We start from the raw sequence: 20,879 nt of genomic DNA, 5'->3' as shown, positions 1-20,879 counted from the left end.
AATGGTAAACTAGAAGAAGAAGTCTACATTGAACAACCAGAAGGATTTGTTGATGAGAACAACAGTGATATGGTTTGTAAGCTACATAAAGCACTCTATGGTTTGAAACAAGCACCTAGAGCATGGTATGAGAGACTTCACAAGTATCTAGTGCAAATAGGATTTGAAAGAACTGATGATAATAGCGAAATGTACATCAAAGCAGAAGAAGGTAAGGATATTATTGTATCTAAAATCTTTGTGGATGACATAGTGTTTGGTGGAAAGGAAGTACTTTGCAAAGACTTTGCTGACAAAATGAAACATGAATTTGAAATGTCTATGTTTGGAGAAATCAAAATTTTTGTTGGATTGCAAGTACATCAACTAAAACATGGTATATTTGTGACACAAATAAATTACATCAAAGAGATTCTTAAAACATTTGGATTGGAGGATTCCAAACCAGTTAGCACACCAATGGCAACAGGGAATAAGTTGTCCAAAAATTATGAATCAGCTGAAGTCAATCAAACAATGTACAAATCCATGATTGAAAAACTATAATATGTTGTACATAGTAGACCAAATATAGCATTATTAGTTGGAATAGTGGCTAGATTCTCCGCTAATCCCAAAGAAAATCATCTCATAGAAGTAAAAAGAATAATGAGATATCTTAAAGGAACTGATAACTTTGGTCTATACTATAAGAAGAATGGAAAATTTGAGCTCAATGTATATACAGATGCAGATTGGGGAGGCAACATTGATGATAAAAAAAGCACAAGTGGAGGTACATTATTTCTAGGCAAAAGGCTAGTTACCTAGACTAGCAAGAAACAAACATGCACATCCCAGTCCACTGCAGAATCAGAATATGTGGCAGCAGCAGTCAATTGCACAAGCATTGTGTGGCTCACACATCTATTGAAAGGAATGAAAGAAGAGGTAACAAAACTTATGATATTGTATTGTGATAACACAAGTGCTATAAACATATCCAAAAATCCAATAATGCATGCAAAAACCAAGCACATCGCAATCAAGTATCATTATGTCAGAGAACTAGTAGAAGACAAACAAGTAAAGTTGGAATACATTCACACAAAGGAAAAAACTATAGATATCTTCACCAAACCATTGCCAAAGGTTGCTTATGAATATCTTAGAGGCAAGTTGGGGGTAATACCCCTAACTCAAGCAATTTAAAAGCAACAAGAAAGCTGCCCTGCATCACCAGCAATAAATCATTGAAATATTAAAAGAATGATGCAGAGGATGACAATAGGAGCAGAAACTCCAAATCAGTCACAAGCATGGTGACAAAGGGAGAAAAACAAAAAGAAGCCAAAGCTTATATTTTGCATGATAAAGATGCTACATCTTTGGCATTTATGTCAAAGAGGGAGAAATATGCAGAAACTTGATCAATACAAAGCAAGAGGGAGATATATATGAAAAAGGGAGATTGTAACTAAGTTGAACAATTGATCAGTTTGGTTTTGCCATCAATGCCAAAGAGGGAGATTTTTGGAAATGATTGAAATGATCATATGGAAATGGTAAAGAATGTTCTCAATTATTGTTTTGTTATTGATGTCAAACTTGCTACTTACAGGAATGACAATTGCTTTAGTGATCCAAATACTATCAGTTAGTTGATTGAAAAGAAGGAGGCAATCAATAAGATGTAACTAGTACACCAAGAGAAAGGTTGAAGTTATGATGTTGTAATGAAGTACAAGGATTAGCTAAGCCATTGATGAAAAAGTGTGTTGATGACATACTATAAGACACAGAGAATGGACACATTGAAACATATCAGAGATGAATGGTTTTTAGCTAAGACATCTGTAAAGCCTAACTAAAGTTCATTAGAGAGAGGGAGCCGAGCAAGCTAGTAGGTGTCAAATAGATTCCTAATTGAAGCCGAGCAAGTTCAATTTCAAGTGCCGAGTAAACTTTCGATGCTGAGTGATATAGAATCTATCAAGTGTCGAGTTAACTTCAGATGTCGAGTGATATAGAATCTATCAAGTGCTGAGTAAACTTTAGATGTCGAGTGATACTGAATCTATCAAGTGTCGAGTAAACTTCAGATGCTGAGTGATATAGTTTTATTTAGGTGTTGAGCTATCCAGGAAACAGATGTCGAGCATCAAAAAACCAATAGTGCTGAGTAACACAGAGGTGTCGAGCACCAATAAATCAATAATGTCGAGTTGCTGCATTATTTTGAAAATTGAAGATTTTCCAGATCTAAGCCTACAAAGTTGTTATCTAGAAGTTTGTAAATTAAATGGAAGATAGGAATGATGAGTTGGTGGCACAGAACACCATGTAAAATGTTTTTAAAAGATACAACTGATGAAGTTTTTAATAAGAACAAGATATGGGATAGATACATTGTATCCTACCTAATCCATTTGAAACCCTAAAATTGGAGAGGGAGAATTGAGCGGAAAAGGAAAATCAGATTTCTATTTAAGGAGACATAAGTTCATGAAGAAGACATAGAGAGGGAGGCAGTCAAGCATGAAAGCTTAAAATGCTGAAGGAAGTGCTAAGGAGGAAAGAGAGCATAGTTACTCTGTTTCAATAAGAAGACCCCAGATATGGATGCATTGGTATGATGAGTAGGAAGACTCAAGGAGATGAAGCTTGAGAAGAAGACAAGCAATTAGAGTTGAAGTGATTAAAGTCAAGCAAAAGGATAGAACTAAAGTGTGATATGAAATCTGCAAAGTATGTTGTAAGTTGTATCAGATCAAAAAGCCATTATTGTTACTCTCTAGCAATTGTAACAGATAGTTTAAATCCTATGGACTTAGGTTGGTTTAATAGCCATGAGGTAAATCCTTTAATAGGGTGACATTCCAAGTGAATGTTCAAAAAGTCCTTTAACCAGGCCCATTCCTAACAGTTTGGTGAAATCCTCTAACAAGGTCACATTTAACAGTGTGTTGTAAGCCTTTAATAGGGCATCACTTTAGAAGAGTGAAAATCAAGTAGCATGCTACTGGTTGTTTTTCCCAAATTGGGTTTCCACGTAAATCATTGTGTCATGTGTTGATCTTTCATGTTTTATCTCTGCATGTTGATTTACTATAACTTGCTAATATGGTTGATTTAAGTTTGGATGGATGAAAAGTGTATGGATTCATTAAAAGTAGAGAAAAAGTATTATTAGGGCATTTGGACCTTGAATAACTGATTCACCCCCGTCTCAGTTATTCTAAAGAATTCTAATAGGTAGCGATATAGCGACTTGCTTGAAAATGTGTATGAAACGAGGCTTAGAAGACATGATGTCACAATAAGGATTAAAATATTAATATATATGCTATCTTGGCATGACATTCGTAAGTCATCAAGAATGAAGACCCACACCCAAGTCAGATATCAAAAGAACAACAATGATCATTGCATTAATATCAGATCAACGATCATCGCCAAGTCGTTATGAGAAATTGCACTCTGTTTACCCAACATGACTTGGTGACTAAAGGACCCACCTTAGTTATAAGGATATATTGCAGTTTCCACACCATTAGATCTAGCATAGATCTACAGTTGTTGCGTCATTGCTATGGAGAATAGCTGAAAGTTTAAGGGTAGCGACATAGTGAGTGAAGTAAATGAATAGTGGACCCACTACATTTCTATTAAATAATGAATCAAATATCTTCTGCTTGATCAAAATGAGATCAATGGTTGTTGCTATCTTGCATAGGCAATATGCTCACTCTTTATGTATAGCAAGATAGTGAAACAACGTCACATGTCCTCAAGAATTAGTGGGTCTAGTTTGAAGCGCCAATATTGAAGGAAAGGTACATATGGAGAATTTTCATTGGCTTGACTGCTAGCATGTAAGGTGGAACATAAATCATCCCTATTTTAACTCCTGGATTGTAGAATTTTCTGAGATCAATAGTGCAAATTTGAAAAGGGAAGGTGGTGCCACTTTGTTTCGCTTACACTTCATTTATAAGGAATGAAAGCTTTGTGTGCAAGAAAAAATAGAGTATATTGTAGGAGATTTCACCATTTTAATCTCATGTGAACAAGATTTCAAGCTTTCTAAGGAAAAGAAACTACTGAGAATATTGTGTTGGGCTTGATTAGAACATAAAGCAGTTTCCCCATTGTTTGCAAGATATTGCAGAATTATAGAAAAAAACAAGCAAAATATCAAGTAAGTACTTATACTATAACCTTTATATCAATTTAGTTTCCTACAAATTGTATTCAATATGCTTCCAAAGAAGGTTTTTGTCCAGGAAAGAAGATTATTTAGCTAGGATTATTCATGATGACTTGCTTGAATTACTCCCTGAATCTACCACTAAGATTGTGCAAGTTAAAAATCTAACCTCATTAAACCATAGGCTGAAAATCACAGATGGGTTATATGATAAGGGGAACTAGGTCAAGGATGCCAAAACTTCTCAAACTTGTCTTTCTCTATTCAAGAAATGGTTTTTAGAGAGGAATTTTTTTGCCCCACATGCCAATATTTGGAACTTTGATTTTGGGAAATTAGTGGTTCCAAGTGTCTTTATGGATTATGAACTTCTTGAAGCTATTGCAAAGGATTATGATCAATAAGTTAGAATAATAAGAAGAACTGATGGTGTGCCTCTAATTATAATTAATCTTGAAGAGATTAGATAGGTATTTGGTCTAGAGCCTTTGATAGATTATCATGTACCCATTAACTTACAAGAATTTATAAATGAATACGTGTCAAAAAGGGATGTAATTAGGGGGTGTGCACCGAGGGTCCATATTGGCACAATCGAGAATTTTCTAGTAAATACAATAGCTTCTAGGGAACACTTCAAGAAATAAATTTTCACTTCTTGGGCTGTAGAGACATAAAAGACTTTATGTCGAGTGTTTGGTGAGGACAAACAAAATGTCATTCCCATTAGTGTTATGTAAATGATGGCTTAGATTGCTTCCTTTGGTGTTGATGTTATTTTTGACTTTACCTCCTATTTAGCAGAAGAAATTCATATTGGCCTAGTAGGAATTGCAAAGGGGAAAGTGGAGAAGACTTTTGGCCATTATTCTTTGTTGATGCATATGTTATGGAGTGCAGATATGACTTGGAATGTAGAGAAAGCTAGCTTTGTCAGGTTTGATAGGTACTTTGCTTCAAAGTTGAGGTGCCTCATATTAAGTGATAATCTTAGAGTGCCTAAGGCACTGCTGAGTCTCATTAGGTCTATGATAATCCCATTGGCTTGAAATTTTCATATAATTGGGGAGATATTATCCTATTCTCTATTTCTACTATCATTAGGGTTTATGGTTTTAAAGGAAGCCCTCATGTACTGCCTTAATAGGTACCTCTAAAGATAGGGATGGCTGAATTTTTGTGGCAGCTAGGGAGACTAGAAGAAAGTTTTTTGATAAAAAGGAAAAGGGGGTCAATATTCCCTACTTGTACTGTAGCCCATCAATTTGTGATCACTAAAGGGAGTTGGCTTTTTCTGTACAAAATTTTGGATCAGGACAAAATGGTTGTTTCCGATCCCCATTTTTGTGATACTAAGGGATTTTATAACTTGGCCTTTAGACATAGAATTAAGTATTGCAAATTTGACCATGAATTTTATTACCCTAAGGACATCATAAGAAATGAGTTTTCCTTGCAAGAATAGGAAACTAAAAAAAGAAAAATGGAAGTTTACTCAAGGGTTTTGGAATTTATACATTGTTTTTATAAAGATTATAGTCCTTTAGATAAATTCCATAACAGAGGTAGATAAGATTAAAAAGCTGATGAATACTTTTCTTGAAATAAGGGAGACTAGAAATGAGAAGAAACAATTCTTTATTAATTCTTACCTAGATAAGGCAACTGAGGTCATGAGGATGATGGCATTCATTCCTAATGTAGGAGCTAGACATTTGATTGTAAAAAAGAGGCCAAGTTATATCATAATTCAAAATAAAAAGGCCACCGTGGAGAAGGGTAAACAAATAATGGGATCCACCAGTGTTGTCTTGGAAGAGAGACCTGAGAAGCCTTCTCCTAAGAGGAGCAACTCACTAGAGAATAGATTGAACAAATGGGGTCACAAGGAGGTGTTTTTATTACTCAAGAAGAATTGGATGAGGGAAACCCTCAGAAGCCTCTTGTGCCAAGCCTTGATTTAACAATAGCAGATTATAAAGGTAGGGAATTGGACCTTGTCATAGAGCAAGCTAGTCATCATATTTTGTCAGATGATCGCTTTGTCAAATCTAGAGCTTTCCAAAAATTTGTATGGTAGGTGAATATAGGAAATTTGTAGAAAGATGTAATAAATTGAGAACAAAGCACCCATAAATGGAGGAGACTGCCTTGTAGAATTAGGTGAAAGGAGAAATGATGCAAGAATTCCAAAGTATAAGCCCTAAAGAGGGAAGGCAGATGGTGAAAGTATCAAACATTTTATTGCTACCCAATTTGAACATAGATGATGCTTTAGTTTTCAACTCTATTTCAAATAAGTTGGATTTAAAAAACCAAGATAAAAAGGAATTCTAGGGTACTACATTCAATGAAGACCAGGTTACCTTAATCATTTGGTTATTAAGGAAGGGATCACAAGCTACCTCATCAAAGCCAAATGAATCTAGATTGATTGGAAATATTATTAAGATGGGTAGCAGATGCTACCCATGTGTAGGCTACACATATGAGTGTAGGGACATCTCAGTTTACTTTGGCTACTACTGAAAAAGAGGACAAGAAATGTTTGAATTGTAGAGTAAGTATGAAAGAATTTTGGAAGCTTACAATAAAGAGGTCCAAAAGAGGATTGAGATTGGGAATAAGGTGATGGGGAGGTCTTCCAAACCAAGGATAATAGATCCTAACCCTCCAGTAAAGCATTTTAAATCCACCCCACTTATAAAAATACTAGATACAACACAAAGGCCACAATACTACAATGCTGAAGATTTTGAAGAGGAAAAGAAAAAGTGGCGAACATTACATGTAGAGCTAAATGTACAATATGATGATAAACTAAGAATGGCTCTAATGTATCTAGTGCATAAAATTGAATGGCCATTGTTTTATGATCAATTAGCAAAAGTAATAAGCATATGGGAAGAATTGAAAGTCCATGAAGAGATTTTGAAACCCATTGTCAATAAGTGGGGAAAGAGAAGGAAAGAAATTACTTTTTTGTGTTACTCTATTATATAGTCTTCCCATGACTATATTGAGAAAACATATGATATTGCTAATAATCTATTATATTTTGATAACAGAAGGGTTGCATTACAATTGAAAGTTGTTTCTTATCTAAGCGGGTATAAGAATGAGAAATTTTATTTGTTCCCTCATGATTTAGATAGAAAGAATAAATTAAAGAATAAGGATGAATGGGCCAAGGAATTGGATGACCTATTCTATTTGAGAATGAAAAAGGTTATCAATGAAAAGGGCATGCTTGGTGGGCCACCACGAAAGAAGAACTGGTGAAAGTCCAATTATTCTTTGATTCTTTAAAACAAGATTTTGTTAGTATTGATAAGGAAGCTGAGTATGTTCTTAGGAAGCAACATGATGTTTTATAATTCAATTGGCCAAATGATACACTTTTTGACATATGGATGGTAGATATTGCTTCTAATGAATATTTTGAAGAAGCTGAAACAAATGATGATGAGGTCTAGTAGGATGAAGTGAAAATTATTGACACGGCAACACCAAATCAGGGAAATGAAGAAGGTAAAGGTCAGCAATCAGTTTTAGTTATAGGTTCATAAGCCTAGGATGTGGGCATGATAGAGGAACAATCAAGAGTAAAAGTAGTTTTGTCAATCCATGATGAATCCATAGGTAGAAATTGATTTGCAAGTACTACAAAAAGATTCATCATTTTCCAGTATAGTGGCTACATATACCAAGGATTCAAAATATATAAAGGCATACCATGGGAATTATAGCATTTGAAGATGTAATAGGAGAGGTGCCTACCCAAGATTTACTTGATGCATCAATTTTTTGTCACACAAAGTTTTTTTCCTTTTGTGACTATTTGTAAAGTCTAAATACCTTTTGTAAAAGGACAACTATCAATTCTCTATGCCTCAAGCTTGTTGCATCTCACACTGTATAAGTGCGATTCCAAGGCTAGAGAAGGGTTCGATTTCTAATACAATTTGAGTCTATATTGTGTACAGTTTGGTCTAGTTATGGTAGCAAATATCATGATGTATCTTCTCTATAAATTTCTCTAAGAATACATTGATATATATGATCCTTATGTCTATTTTATAGTCATTTTGAGTGTCACTACAATTGTATACAATTTTAAAGGAAAATTCATATAAAAAATGAATTGTTCCCTTATCTATTCTTGATAAAGCTTGTCCAATTGAATGCAATTCAGTTAGGTTGTATTTCAATTCATTATTGCTATTGATTCAATGAATTAAGTAAAGGTTTTAGTGAATCTGAAGGGATTGGTATGGTAATAGAAATGATGTCTATAAGAATGAATTCTAGTAAGAATTGCTGATAATATTTGTTTTAATGTAACAAATCATATCTATAGATTGGAGTAGACTCTGAATCCCTATGGAATAGGCACTGATCTAATTAATCCAATCTCTAGATAAGTAGGTCATGAATGAGCATCAAGTCTAAAATGAAAATCACCTTTATTTTACTATTTGAAGAGCTTCAAAGATGGTCAAAACATGTTTGCATGTAGCATTTTAGCTTTAGTTAGTTGTTATGGTTAGAAATACTTGCAAATCTGAGAAGAATTGTGACCAAATCTACTTATAAGGGATATATATCATATGAAAGCATCAAGAAATGAATAAACAATTTATATGTTAGATGTATGAGATGAGAATTAAAATGAAGCTAACAGAATTCTCATGCAACAATATTCATTCTTAACTATCCCTTAGGTATACCCAACTTGGTTCTGCAAAGCCTAAAGAGTAGAAAGTGAGTCCTAGTTTTTTTAAAGTTGGTTCCAGATAATATACAAGCATAATCATTAACAAGCATAATTATTAATAGGATGTAGCTAATCCTTAGATTTTTGAGCATTATTATCTTGGTGTTGAGAATTTTTTATTCAACAGTTGAAAGACACCAACAAAATGGTGGCTCTACTAGGGACTTGTCCAATACAAGTATAAAAAGTACTATAGTGTCTTTGGTCTTGTTGTATATGTGTCTCTTAGATCCTTTGGTATGGCTTGTGGTCATAGTGGATGTGTTTTAGTGACAAGCCTTGAGAATTTAAAAAGGAAAAAGAAAATCGAATCCCATAGATGCATACCAACATATGCAACCCTTCCAAGTGTCTTATATGTTAAGCAAGAGTTGTAGTCTTATGACCTCATTGATCGGTTCATCTCTATTAGATATTTTTATATTTTCTTATGTCATTTACTTAAAGTCAGAAGTAGTTTTCATTATTATATTTTCCCTAGAATAGGGTGGCAACTCAGTTAAGGTTTTGAAACTAATGCTTATTTGATAAATAATAAATATGGCTTACAGGAGAAAAAACACAAGAGCCAATCTTGATGTACCAATGTATACTTAATTACCTCAAGGTGGTAGGAAGAAACTAAATAAGAAAAAAGTAGAACCAAACCCCACCTAGAAATAAAGAGGTAGTGTCTCAATCAATTCTCAATACCAATTAGCAGTAGGGGGAGAGTCTTCTAAACATAGCTCTAAATCAGAAACCACAAGGCTTTTAGGAGGACTATTTAGTACGCCATTACAAGATGAAAGAACATACTAGAACAAATATATGTTACTAGTAAGGAATACATCCCCTAGGCCAGATTTGATATCTGAGATGAACTATATGCTAGGACTCAAAAGTTTACTTATGGATCCTTTTAATTCTAGAGCTGTCCAATACACTAAAACTAATCTTATAGAACTGGATGATCCTACTAATTTAGAAACCACTTCTATAGATCCTAAAGAAGTACAATCAAAAATAGTTTTTTGAAGAAATGGGTTGCTGAGAAAGAGGCCAAACATGCTCGTCTAGAAAAGGAAAGAGAGCAAGCCACTCTAGAGGCCCTTGTTGAAAGAGATAATCTACTTAGAAGAATGGTTTCCTTAAAAGAACAAAAAAAGAAGTTAGAAGAAAGAACTTTAGTCCTTTAGGCTAATGTTTTTGGGGATGTAGATAGCATGAGAGCCAAAGTTTAAGAGCAAGGAAAACTCCTAAGCCAAAAACAAGAACCTGTTATTTCCCAAGTTCAACCTTACAAGCCTGTCCAGTCTAACCAAGTAGAACCCATTGCCAAGTAGATAGACAAAGAAAAAGGCAAAGCCATAGGAATTCAGATAAAAGAGCCCTAACTAGCAACCAATAAATCTAAAAGCCTTTCAATGTCAAAATTAGATCTTGATTTGGAAAAGGCTAGAAAAGAGAAAGAAGATCTTGAAAAAGAACTCGAGAAGGTTGAGAATGAAGCTCAAGCCTCAGAAACTAGGAGGAAAATCTAGTTCATTAAGTCTAATTCTGCATTGGCTTCATGGCCAAACTTGTCTACCATAGGTACAACTTCTATAGTAGCTAGTGGTTCAGTAATTCCAACTCAGGGAATATCTCAGTTTGCCCTTGCTTCATCATCCACCATTAGTACTCAAGTCCCTTTTCTCCAACCTCAACAATCCCAAAATCTTGTTCTGAAGCAAGCCAATCTAGCAAGCACCTCAAATGTTGTTGGTTTTTAGACAAAACCTGTCTACATGGAAAAATATAAACAAATGTCATTTGCAGGTATCATGGTCTCCATATACCATATCTTTTGATTTAAGGGATAAAGTTGTCAAGTTCTCTAGAAATAATCTTGTTACTAGTGAAGAGCACTTAAGAGTTTTCATAGATATGCTAAATGATTATGAAGTTAAACATAAGGATGTGGTGATGAAGTTATTTGTTCATTCACTAATTGAGGATGTAATGGATTGGTTTAGAAGGTTACCTGATGACAACATCAGTTCATTGAGTGATTTAGAGAAATTGTTCAAAGAACAATATGGAGATAATACTAATGTTGGGTTTATGTTAAATGAATTCAATAACATCAAGAAAAATTGTAATGAGTCCACATTTTATTTCAATGTAAGATTCTAAAAGGGTGTGTACAAATTTTTCTAGGTCATGAGGTTGAATGAAGATGTTTGCCTTACAACTTATTTTAATGCTTTTGATAGCAAGATGGCTTACCAGTTGAGGGGTAAAGATCCTAAAACTTTGAGAGATGCTTATAACATTGTAGTGAATATTGAGAACAATATGAAAGCATCTGGTAAGCTAGGTAGGAGAAATGATCCAAAGTTGTTCAATCAAAAAATTTACAATAAGAAAGAAGTTGATAAAACTCTGGTAGGTAGGAAAATTGAAGAAGCCATAATAGGTCAAGTATTGGAAATGTTGAAAAAGATGAACCCTACTACTGTCAATAAATATAAGCCAAATGTTGGTGAGAAAGTCCTAGTGAACAATAGAAACTTCAATAGACAACCCATAATGCTAAATTACCCTTATATCACTCAATGGAAGGATGGTAAGCCAATCTCTAGCCAAACCCATAATGTAAAAGACAAGTGTACATCAGATCCTGTGCAAAAAAAGTTCTGTTAATATGAATGATGATGTGACATGGTGTATTATTTGTCAATCACCTCACTCTTCATAGCATTATGCAGTTGCTTAGACATTTAATTCAGGTCATAGTGCATAAAATGAGGAGGAGGAAGAAGAAAAGAGCCATGATGATGTAAGTTGTAACATGGTTAGCATGTGTAGTGATTGTGTGGATTCTTATTTGGAAGAGAATGAAAGTGATCTTGAAAATAAGAGATTAGCCTATTAGCTACACCATCAATAAGTGTTCTCAAATAATGAAGGGTATGATGAAGATCAGGTATGTGCTACATCTTTTGAAGTTGCTCATGTAAATTTGAGAATGCCTTCTAAAGAGTAAATTGATAGGATCATTGTAGAGATGATTTCCCAAGTATATAGAAATTATAGTCTGAGAAACCAAACATTTAACAATGATATTGGGAAGCCTTTTGGTATATTCATTAAGGACATTACACACAAGATGAAGGACAAAAACAAGGAGGCTAATGTGGACATAGTTAAAGTTAAAAATATCAAAACCAAGAAGTGGGAACCCAAGAAGAAAGTTAAATTTCAAACAAATGAGACAACAAAAGAAATTGTGCAAGAAAAGGGATCAAGATTTGATATTGTCAAGAAAATAATAGTCCCTACTGCTCAGAAGGTTCCTACTCTAGGTATGATTGTAAAACCCACTATATCTGATTCTATTGACAAGATATCTATGTTGTCACAAATTACTGTTAAAGTACCCTTGTTTGAATTGTTTAGAATTGAAGAGCATAAGAGAAAAGCCTTGTCATGGTTGGGAGGGATAGGAAGTAATAGCAACAATGTAGAATTAAATGCCACTCAACAAACCCCATTAGTAGTGGAAGATAATGGTATTATGTCTCAAATTCCTCAAATGTTTCTGAATGATTCATCAGTAGCATATATAGAAGATATTGACCCATTCTTTCTCAATCTAATTATAAAGGGAAAAACCCTAGAATACTACATGATAGATTTAGGAGCTTCTAACACCATCATGCCTTTCAAGGTAAGTGAAGCCCTAGGGTTTGATGAGGCCAAATATTGCCTTTATTTCATGATAGTTTTAAAATACTTTGTTGATACTCTATTTTATTTTTGTCAAAGAATTTGTGGATCTATGTTTACCAAAACCTATGATAAACGTACGGGTAGATACTATGCCATCTTTTTCTAGTATTATATATATTATTTAGTATCTCATATAATTATCAAAATGTGCGTTCTTATATTTTAATTTGAATTTAATTTGATAAATGATTATTTACAAACATGTCTCTACATAATAACTAACCTATTAGTGATGAAGTTAAAGGATGATTGGAAGAATTCAAAGATGAGCACCAATAGCATTCAAGGAGGAAAGAATTTTGAGGTGTAGCGATGGTGGAGGAAAGTCATAATGGTTCCAAAGAACATGGCAGCAAGTATGGAGGAGCTATCAAGAATTACTGCATTCTCTGCATTTATTCCTATGGTGAGCGGATGTTTAGACTTTATTATTCCCACCTTATGCCATTATCTCTTCTTCCCACCTTGAGTTGTTATTTTCCTTCTTTCTCTCCTGTAGATCTATAGCTAGGTTATTTACTTTTCTATTTTTTTGAATAAGTGTCAATTTCCTATATATAGGGATTGGACTAGTTGTGTGCAAGCTTTTAAAGTAAGAAGAAAGAGTGCATGAGAAAAAACTATTTACTTTTATAGTGAGTTGTGTTTTTACAGTTCTATGTGTTATGTAATGAATTTTTGAAATGTAATGAAATAGTTTTTGGATTCTATCTTGTGTTACTAGTATAGTTGAAGCCAAATAAGTAGGCGCACTTGGAAGGTGGATTATATTAGGTTACTATAGATGTATTTCCAAGCATTCTTAGTATTGTAAGTTGAAGTTGTAATTTCCTTCCCATAGCATTGCACTTCATAAATGTTCCTGTAGCATATGTGAGAATAGTTGTAGTGGATGAACTGAGTTGGAATATTTGTTATCCTTTCACTGTATTTCCAGTATTCATAGAGTTAAATGTGCTAGTTTCCTGCAACAATAATGTAAGTTTCTTTCTTTGCATTTTACTTTCTTGTAGCATAAGCTTAGTGACTCATTAAGAGACCTAGTGCACATATTGTGCCGACCATTTCAAGTATACGTCCCTAGGTTGACAAGATTAAATGCACCTCATACTGAGAAAAATAGTCCTTAGTTTGAATATATTATTCCTAAGCATGGCCTAGAGCATGACCATGATACACCTATTGTGAGGTGAACCATTTTTGATGCCATTGTCAAGGATGGTGTCAAGCTAGGAGCATTTTTGAGTCATAGTTCTTAGATAAAGTACTTTTTAGAAATTTCTAGTTTTGAAGCTTCTTTTACCAATGTGAAATGTTTAATTGCATGCATCGAAGAAGAAGATGATGAGATAAATATGGCAGATTATCTTCTACAAGAGTCTATTAATTTGAATGAAGAAATTGAAGAAGAATAAGTTGATTTACCTTTTGAAGATGCAATCCTTGCTTTTCCCATAGCATCATCATCAAGACCTAAACCAATAGATACAAGTGGTCTTCAACCTTTTACTAAAGTTTTGGCTAGTTTTCTTGATAACACTACTCTAAATCCACCATTTGTTAATCATCCATTACCAAATGTCCCTTTTCAGAAACAACCTCATAATCTAATACCTCCAATAATGGCACAACCTAATTTTCCATTTCCTCTCCCAAGCCTTGTAAATACTAATAATCTAAAGAATATACCTGCAACTACCCTTCCAAAGTTCTACAGCCTTGCAACTAAAGACTTTGATACTTTCTTGTTTGAGTTTGACATACTTTGTCATAGTTTTGACTACAACATTGATGCCCATAAGCTCAAATTGTTTCCAACAACATTGAAAGAATCAACTCTATGATGGTTCATGGGCTTAGGAGCCAATGCAATAGGAAGTTGGGATGAAATGCAAACTCTATTTCTGAATAAGTACAAAGAGTATTGTAAAACATCCAGTTCAAGAGGAGATGATGTCTTCAAGATATCTTAGAAGGAGGAAGAAACATTGGAAGACTATGTTTCACATTTCTTATATACACTGCAGAAGAACCCTTAGCATGTGTTGTTTGAGGATTCACAAAAGCTAGTCTTTCTAAAAGGTGTGAATGATAACTGTCTAGAAGCACTAGACCTGATGGCTGGTGGTGATGTATATCAAGCTTCCTAGGAAGACCTCAAGAAGATCTACTAGAACTATTCAAGGTCAACCATGAAGAAAGGCCAAGGACCTCATTCCATAGTCACTAAAGGAATCAGTTAAGGTATTTCAAAGCTCAAGATATCTAACCTATTAAAAGATTTCAAACAAGACATCATCAATGATGTTGCTACACATCTTGACACAATGACTATAAAGAAGTATGTATAAGCTAAGCTACAACTAGCCAAATACTACCCTCATTGCCAAAAACAAAAGAAGGATTGCTAATGTAAACTGGTCGCAAGCATGGAGAACCAACATCTTCCAACTGAGTACATCAAGATAGGTGGAGATGATGAGCAAGTATTTTTTGTTGCTCAATGTTGACCATGGGCCCAACATCAAGGTATGCCTTAGGACCCTTTGCAAAATTCAAACTCATATGGTAATCAATGGCAAAGCTACAATCCCCAAGGTCCTCCACAATATTAACCTAATTGGAACAATGTTGGGCAAAACAACCCACAACAATCCCCATGGCCTTAAAATTCCCAACCACCCTAGCCTAACCAATAGAATAACCAATGGAAAAACTAGCAGAATTACTTGTAGAACTAGTAGAACCAATGGCAACCACCCCAATGGAATTGGCAGTCTACAAACCAATGGAGGGGATCTCAATAATGGCCTAACCAAAATATTGGTACTCCACAATTACAACCTCCAGTTCAAAAACTTTCTCTGATGCCACCACCTACAAATCCTAGACCTCAAAAGCAAACATAGTTACCTACACAACCTCAACCAATCCCAAATAGCCAATAGCCATAGCAACCCATGTATAGTGCTGATGCTTAGTAGTATCCTGCTTATGATTTGGGTGTTGCAAATATACATTTGAGATTTGGTACAACTTTACCAATGCATAAACCACCTCTTATAACTAAAATACCAAATCCTCCTACTGCATTAGAATCTTTAGTTGCTTAAACAGTTGACCCAATCAATGTTACCATGTCAACTCAAGCTCAACCAACAATAGAACCTCCTTTTCTAGAAAATCTTATACAAAATAAACTTGTACAAGTAGAGGAATAACCTTTTAATATTTTTGATCAATTGAAAAACATACATGTCCAAATACCCTTGTTTCAAGCCATTAAGGATGTTCTAGTTTATGGAAAAGCCATTAGAGATGCTTTCCTAAAGAAGCTTGGAAGGAAGAAAAAGGTCCCCACCATAGTCCATGTTGTGCGACAACTGGCTGACATCATGTTAGGAAAATTGATCACACCAAAATATTCTAATCCCGGATGTCCAGTAGTGAATGTTAGTATAAATGGTTAGTTTGTTAAAAATGCTTTAATAGATCTTGGCACTACTATAAATGTCATGAACAAGGATACTATGAAGAAGTTGAAAATAGAAGAGCTAAGGGCTACACCAACAATTCTGCAACTTGCAGATAGTTCTACTATCACCCCTGATGGGATGATAGAAAACATATTTGTAACCTTAGATTCTCTTGAATATCACACAAACTTCATGATTTTATCTCCCAAAGTTCATCTATCTGGTTACCCAGTCATCCTAGGTCGACCATGGTTAGCCATAGTTGATGCAAATATAAGTTGTAGATCAGGGAATATGACCATATGGAATGGTCAAGCAACAAAGAAATTTGATTTATATCCTCTAGCCTAACCATTACCAGATTTGAGCACATCTATTTGGCCAAATTTAGGGGATGAAGAAGAAGAGTTAAATTCTATAGTAAAACTCATGATATTGCATAGACAGTCTTTTTTAAAACTATAAGAGGTATCCTTACTAATAGTTTTGTGGTAGAAAAAGATGTATCTAAAAGTTTTGTGTTGGATTTAATCACATATGAAGAATGTGATAAGAATTGTACTTTGTTCAAAGAACTTGACATTCTTCACCCACTCTTACCATGTGAATTAGAAGCAAGTCCAATCTCTAAAGCTACTATGATAGAGTCCACCACTACTATTGAACTTACTAAAGGTCATAATCTCTATGTTAATCCCAAATTAACACCCACACAGATGGAATAGTTAAAAGAATTACTTCAAAGGTATGAAAAGGCCTTTGCATGGGACTATAGTGATATGAAAGGGTTGAGTCCTACACTATGCACTTATAGGATATACATTAATGAAGGCTATCTACCACTCCGTCAACCCCAGAGAAGGATAAATCCAAGCCTTAGAGAAATAGTTAAAAGTGAATTGCAAAAATTGCTTGAGGCTAGTTTTATTTATCCTATATTTGATAGTATATGGGTGTCACCCCTAGTTATAGTGCCTAAAGAGGAAGGAAAATGGAGAATTTGTTTAGATTATGGAGAATTGAACAAGGCCACCAAAAAGGATCACTTTCCTTTACCATTTATAGATCAAGTTTTTGACACTCTAGCTAGAAAGAAGTATGTCTCTTTTCTAGATGGGTATAGTGGTTATAACCAAATAAGTATTGCTCCTGAAGATCAAGATAAAACCACATTTACATGTCCATGGGGTACTTTTACATACTCTATTTTACCATTTGGTCTATGTAATGCTCCTACAACATTCCAACGAGTAATTATTAGCATCTTTGCTAATACATCACATGATTGTATGGAAATATATATGGATGATTTCACAACATTTGGAGTCACTTTTGAGGAAGCAATGATGAATCTTGAAAAGGTTTTGGTAAGGTGTCAAGAACATAATTTGGTGCTTAATAGTGAAAAGTGTTTCATGCTCATGTAGAAAGGTGTGGTACTTGATCATTTCATATCAACTACAGGAATACAAGTGGATCCAACTAAGATAGAGGTAATTCAAACATTGCCCATACCTACAAAATCAAAAGATGTAAGATCTTTTCTAGGTCATGCTGGATATTACAGACATTTCATAAAAGATTTTAGCAAAATAGCTAGTCCCTTGTATAAGTTACTCACAAAAGAAGTTAAATTTAGTTGGGCATCTGAATGTGATGAAGCTTTCATGCAACTTAAGAAAATTCTGACTACAACCCCAGTTTTACAAGGCCCTAATTGGAATTTACCTTTTCACACACACACACACACACACACACACACACACACACACACACACACACACACAAACACACACAGATGCCTCTGATTATGCCATAGGTGCAGTTCTAGCACAACAATCCCAAAATATTGAAAATGTAATCTATTATATTAGCAAGAGCCTTCATGGACTAGAATTAAACTACACGGTGACATGAAAAGAATAGCTAGCAGTAGTTTATGCTCTAAACAAATTTTGACATTACATAACTGGCTATTCCATATTTGTTCATAGTAATCATGCAACAATTAAATATCTCATGAATAGACTTGCTATAATCAAAAAATTAGCAAGATGGTTACTATTGTTGCAAGAATTTGATATAACTATTGTTGATAAGCCTGAAAAAGCCAATATTGAAGCATATTATTTATCAAGAATCCATCATGATGATACTAATACTACTTTGGTAGATGATGCATTTCTGAATGAGATTTATTTCATATTATTATTCAAACTCCATGGTATGTAGACATTGCTAATTACATTGCAGCCAATAAAATACCATAACATTTTTCTTAAAAGGAAAAGAAGTTGCTTGTAGAGAAAAGTTTCCATTTCTCCTGGGTAAATAATCTCTTGTTTTACACTAGATTTGATCAAATCATGAGAATATGTGTGAGAGAAGATGAGACATATGATATTCTACATGCATGTCATAATGAACCATGTGCAGGACACTTTGTAGCAAAAAGAACAACCTTGAAAATCTTCACAACTAGTTATTATTGGCCTACACTTCACAAAGATGCAACCAACTATACACGAAAGTGTGACAAGTGTCAAAGGATGAGCCAACCAACAAGAATAGATGAAATGCCTCTTAACCCTTAGATGGCATTAACACCATTTGACAAATGGGGCATGGACTTCATTGGTCCAATTAATCCTCTAATGGGAAATCCTATATTCTTGTGTGCACTGATTACCTGACAAAATGGATTGAAGTCAAGGCCATGAAGCATGCTTGTGTTGAAAAGTTGCTGAACTTCTATATGAATAAATTTTTACTTGCTATGGTGTACCCAAAGAGCTAGTCACTAACCAAGGTGCATATTTTACCTCTAATCTAATTTTAGTATTGATGAAACAATATAATAGCAAGCACCAAAAATCTTGTCCTTATCACCCTCAAGCTAATGGACAAGCAGAGGTCACAAACCATGAACTAGAGAACATCCTAACAAAAATGGTTCATCTACATCGTAGGGATTGGACCAGTAGATGATAAGAAGCTATTTGGGCTTATAGAATAATATGGAAGACTACTACATGATTCACAATATTTGAGCTCTTGTATGGAAAGGTAGCAATGCTCCCCATTGAATTTGAACATAAAACTTTGAGAACTACAATGGAGCTAGAAATTGAACTTCCTGTAGCATAAAGAGAATGTCTTCTCCACCTTAACTCTCTAGATGAAATGTGCAAAGCTAATTTGGAATGCATTGAACTTATATAGAAAAAAAGGAAACAATGGCATGACTCCCATATTACCAGTAAACAATTTCAAGTTGGTGACTGGGCACTACTATATGATTCTAGATTTAAAGATATGCTAGGAAAGCTATAGACAAGATGGCTGGCACCATATAAAATTAGTCATGTCTTTGATAATGGAGCTATTCAATTAACTACCATTGATCAAGTACCTTTAAAATTATTAGTCAATGGTCATAGACTCAAACTATATAAATGGCCCCAAACAAAAGAGGACTTCCTGTAGTAGTTTCAGTGGCTAGATTCAAATACACATCAAGTAACTCTTCCTACAGTCAAAGGTGTCAACCTTCTGCCTGTCGCTCTTCAAAATTAGTTTCTTTTTGCATGTTCATAATAAAAACTTTATGTCCACATAAAGTTCCAAATTTCTCTATTCACTCTATCCACCTCATTTCTTTTCTTCCACCCATTTATCTCATTTAATTTCTCTATCTTTGACCCATCTACCTTCCATGTCATCAATTTCTTATGTTTTTAATAAACACCACAATTTGCTAATGGATGCTATCATTGTTTATGCAACTTCTACCACCTTTTTGGGTATGTGTGATGATCAGTTGACAAGTATAACATTTTCAAATTATTATTCACTTATAGTACACAAATTTCATTAATTATATTTAATACTACATTCTTAATATGGTGGCAGTGTTATGCCAATCCCTTACCCATACTAAGTCTAAAAAGTGTGGACACTTGTCTATATTTAGTAGGAGGCAGGGAAGGTCACTAATATCCATTGGAATTTCTATTTATCTGTAAAGATTTTTCCAAATATTTTTATTTCCTTTATTGATGGAATTTAATTGCCATAAGTACACAAATGAGATGTCATACCCCTTATTTTATTGTACCCCATTTTTGAATGATTCTCACACATATTAATGAATTACCTTCATTAAAGCCATATTATTGTGCATAAAAATTTGTTATGATATTAATTACTTGTTAAAACAAAGAAATGTGAGTTGAGTTTGTAAAATAATAAAGAAAATTGAATTCAAAAGGGGGAAAATAGAGTAGATAGAGATGTGTTAAGAAAATGGGTGGACAATTGCAAAGGAGAGAACCAGTGGAACATTCTATGTTGCTCTTAGATGTAGAGGTTGTAAGAAGGTTTAATGTATATGGATGGTTGGGGTATTTCTTGAGTTCGATTGCATATGATGAAGAGGTAGCAACATAATTCACAAGGATGTTTGATGAAGGTGAAGCTTTTGTTTGGGGTTTAATGGTGATTGCAATAGAGGAACACATTGCTGAAGTAACTAGGTTTCCTATAGTCAGAGAACATTATCCCAGCACACATGATGGGAAGTCCAGAAGAGCTCAATTTACTAGACTGACTGATCTTCAAATGGACATTACAAAGCAAGGTTGTAAGATAATGTCATACAATGAATTAGCCATGCATATTA

This window comes from Cupressus sempervirens, chromosome 10 (assembly GCF_028749045.1).
Source record: "Cupressus sempervirens isolate cs-2001-9-10 chromosome 10, ASM2874904v1, whole genome shotgun sequence".
Classification (NCBI taxonomy): Eukaryota; Viridiplantae; Streptophyta; class Pinopsida; order Cupressales; family Cupressaceae; genus Cupressus; species Cupressus sempervirens.
Note: the sequence above shows the minus strand (reverse complement) of the source record.